The sequence below is a fragment of the Notothenia coriiceps genome, unplaced genomic scaffold, assembly GCF_000735185.1.
Source record: "Notothenia coriiceps isolate Sejong01 unplaced genomic scaffold, NC01 NC01_scaffold00022018, whole genome shotgun sequence".
NCBI lineage: Eukaryota > Metazoa > Chordata > Actinopteri > Perciformes > Nototheniidae > Notothenia > Notothenia coriiceps.
Genome location: NW_011354719.1, coordinates 529,445 through 532,895, shown reverse-complemented (window position 1 = coordinate 532,895; position 3,451 = coordinate 529,445). Strand labels below are relative to the sequence as shown.

The 3,451-nt window shown below is 38.2% G+C and overlaps 1 long non-coding RNA gene across 2 annotated transcripts; it reads right to left on the bottom strand.

Moving 5' to 3' along the window:
* Positions 1-1,971: 1,971 nt before the first annotated feature.
* Positions 1,972-2,599, bottom strand: LOC104953570 (uncharacterized). 2 transcript variants are annotated; one of them, XR_799240.1, is made up of 3 exons: positions 2,398-2,599; positions 2,190-2,268; positions 1,972-2,078 (listed from the first exon to the last, which is right to left on the bottom strand). It is a non-coding gene; the product is annotated as an uncharacterized lncRNA (long non-coding RNA). The 2 variants fall into 2 exon arrangements; XR_799239.1 differs by having other exon boundaries at positions 2,195-2,268.
* Positions 2,600-3,451: the final 852 nt, after the last annotated feature.

Sequence of the window (3,451 nt, the reverse complement as noted above, 5' to 3'; positions counted from 1 at the left end):
AACCGAATGCAATAAGTCTCCAGACCAGTTAAGAATTATTTTTCACAGTCATAGTCACAGCTCATGGTTGTAAGGCTACTCCTATAGAGGTGGTTACAGTCAATTATCTGTCTCTCATCCATGCATTGAATGGCTTCTGTGAATCCATCACCAGTGTGTGTGGATATTTTTGTGTTTCTGTACCATTCTCTTGGAAGTTGGACTGACAATCATTGACAAATTGCATTTTCAACAATTCCCCACTGTGGCTGTGCACATGTGTGAGTGAGGCTTTTATTATGTTTTTCTTTTCTCTATGTTCCTGTGTAAGTTTCAGCATGTGTGTATAGCTTGAACGATTGCATCCTTTTGATCTCTGTGCTGAATGAATAACGTGGGAGTTGTAGATGGAGCAAACTTTTTTTTTAAAACAAACTCAAGGACTCCTTCTCTTTTTCTCCCAACAGAAGTGACTCACCACCACCAACTAATTGTAAAGCTAGTAATAATGGGACACTACATATTTCACTGAAAGTAAGGAGAAGTTTAAGGGGTAGCCTGGACACTATTTGATGTAACCCATATTTGCTACACGATGGTAGTTGTTAAAAAAAGCCTTCCATCTCATTTGACGAACAAAATCAATTGCAGTCACAAACTTTTCTCAATGTCTTGCACTATAATTTATTTTTTAATATAACATGGAACATGACATTTGATAATTATCTCTCTATGTATTTCAAAGTTTTACTTCTACTTTAGGGAAATTAGAAATATTGGCTGTCTGGCAGTTATGTCTTGTATGTATTTCGTAGATAATTGGTCACAACAGGAGTTCAAACTGATTCACAATATGATGTCATTTCCCTTTCCCTTTTAAACAATGCCTGAAAAATCACACTGTAATAGGCTCTGTGCACAAGATGGCGTCTATCAACTTCCGACGGCTGGGTGTGCGGCCGAGTACTTCCGGTTTGAGTACAGAGTTTTGACAGCTTGACAGTTTGTTGTGACACACCGAGAGCAAGAATGAGCGGATTTCGGGGTAAAGAAAAGCGATTGGCCTTCCAGCGTGTAAGAAAGTCGGCACTACATTGCTGTGTGCCCCTTTGTACAAATTCGTCCCGTTATCAGAATCAGAATACCTTTATTAGTCCCACAGAGGGGAAATTTGCAGCGTTACAGTTGGAAAGAGCCACAGACAGCTTATTGTTGAATATCTTACATGCGTTAAAAAGTACTAAGTTATAATATAATAAACAATATGCTAAAAAACTCTTACATGTAACGTTAAAAAGTACTAAGTTAATAATATAAATAAACAATATGCTAAAAAAAAGATAAAAAGTTACATAATTTTCAAAAATACAGATCAAAAACAAATCAAATCTACAAATCAAATCCTGTAGCAGTTCTTAGGATTTAGCAGCCCGGTATATATTACAGTTATTAAAGATGGCATATGATATAAAGTATATATTGCACATAAAGCACATATTGCACATAGTTTGACGGTATTTAACAGCAGCAAGTTACACAATGTTATAATCGGGAGATAAGTTTCCATTCATTTCGGCAAGCCTGGGCAACAACGATTAAAAGATTTCTTGCTCCCAAACCAATTGTGTATTTCATTACAAAAAGCAGTTATACCATACTATGTTTAGGTACTAATGAATTATATCCTCAAAACAAACGCACACATAAATAACAAAGGAAAATACATAATTTAATAAATCCACAATATGATAACATTTTACAGATTCATTTAATAAACTTTTACAAAACATAGGTTGATGTTATATCGGGGGGAAAAATACATATTTAAACATTTCTATTAGTCTCTGCATATTTAAGTAATGCTAGTTTATATAACAGATGAACAGATGTACAATATCCAGAAAGTAGATGCAAAAAATATATATAATGTGTGCATTTCCAACATATCCTCTGAAAGAGTGTTAGTCGTTGAGTTGAGTAGTGAGCCATTCGTTTTTTTTCGTGGTGCGATGTCTGCTGAGAAGTCCTTGTATGCCTCGCTGACTTTGAGGACATCTGGGTCTGGCAGCTCCCCCCGCACAGCCTTGTAACGTGTACTCCTTTGAACATGTTTATATGGTAATTAGGACTTTAAGAACAATTTTACACTCAGACAACAACCACAAAGTTGTAGCAGGGTACATACAATTACTTAGGACAATATATATTACCGTACACCGTCAGCAACTGTAACTGCTTTGGCTTAGTGGAAATGAACACCATGTCACTTACTCTGCCTGGTTTCACACCCTATTAATTACACAAAATAATTGTCAAATTAATTGAAAAGGTCGTTGATGCAACATACTAAATCAGCTCTTGGTACAAAGGAAATACTAATTAAACCGTGAATTGGTAGTGAACACATACTGTACTTACCATGGTTCTTGGCTTGTGCCATCGCTGCTCTGTTTCAGTGCAGCTGAGGACAGGGGGTACGGCAGCCAGGTTGAGTGTGGAGTAGTGTGCGGTCTGGAACAGCAGTGCAACATTGTGGTTGCAGAGTGCTGTTCCAGCTACACAGGAACACTTTGCCACTGCAATCTCCACAGGTGAGTAGTTCTTAAAACAAAATGTCAGTCATTTTACATTTAGGACACTGCTTCTATACAACACAGACAAATGAGAAAGCTGAGAGCAGGCTGATCAGGCTGGCTTCCGAGGGTGGTCTATATAAGGGGCAGATGGTGATTATATGGTCAGCGGTCTGCTCAGGGTCACCGCACTCGCATGCCGCCGCACTGTCCGCCAAGCCCCACGTCTTCATCANCTTTCCATTGATCTGAATGAGAGATAAACCTCTTACATTTGAACGTTTTGTTGAAGAACCGTAGAAGCTATTGGTGAAATTTCAACGCGCGGAGCATCTCAGGACCCTAAGGAGCGTCTCAGTCTGCTTTTTGGGTACTTTCGGAGATGCTCCGCGCGTTGAAATTTCACCAATAGCTTCTACGGTTCTTCAACAAAACGTTCAAATGTAAGAGGTTTATCTCTCATTCAGATCAATGGAAAGGCTCTCCTCTCACAGATCACTGCACATCACCATGGAAACCTATGTTCTCTGGGCACACACACAGGTGTTATGATTAGGTGTTATGATTACAGTAGGTGCTCAGCACAGAAACAAACACTGACAATCAGAGTTTAACAGACTGTCTCAGCTTATTATTTTCTGTCTGATGGAGACTTCATACTGACTTCAACATGTTCCACATATTTGATACATTATTGGTGACGTATGGTTTTAGTCGAAAAGTTGGCAGTTAAAATATTCTACTGCTTTTCCAAGCCTTTTTACTTTATTTTCTTCTCTTATCACACATTCAAGCCCCCAGTGTTCATGTATCATTTCAATCTAAATTCTTCACTTTCTTCTTACACATTACATTTCAGCATAGCAATTCAGCATAAAGCATTCCCACTAGCAATTTCT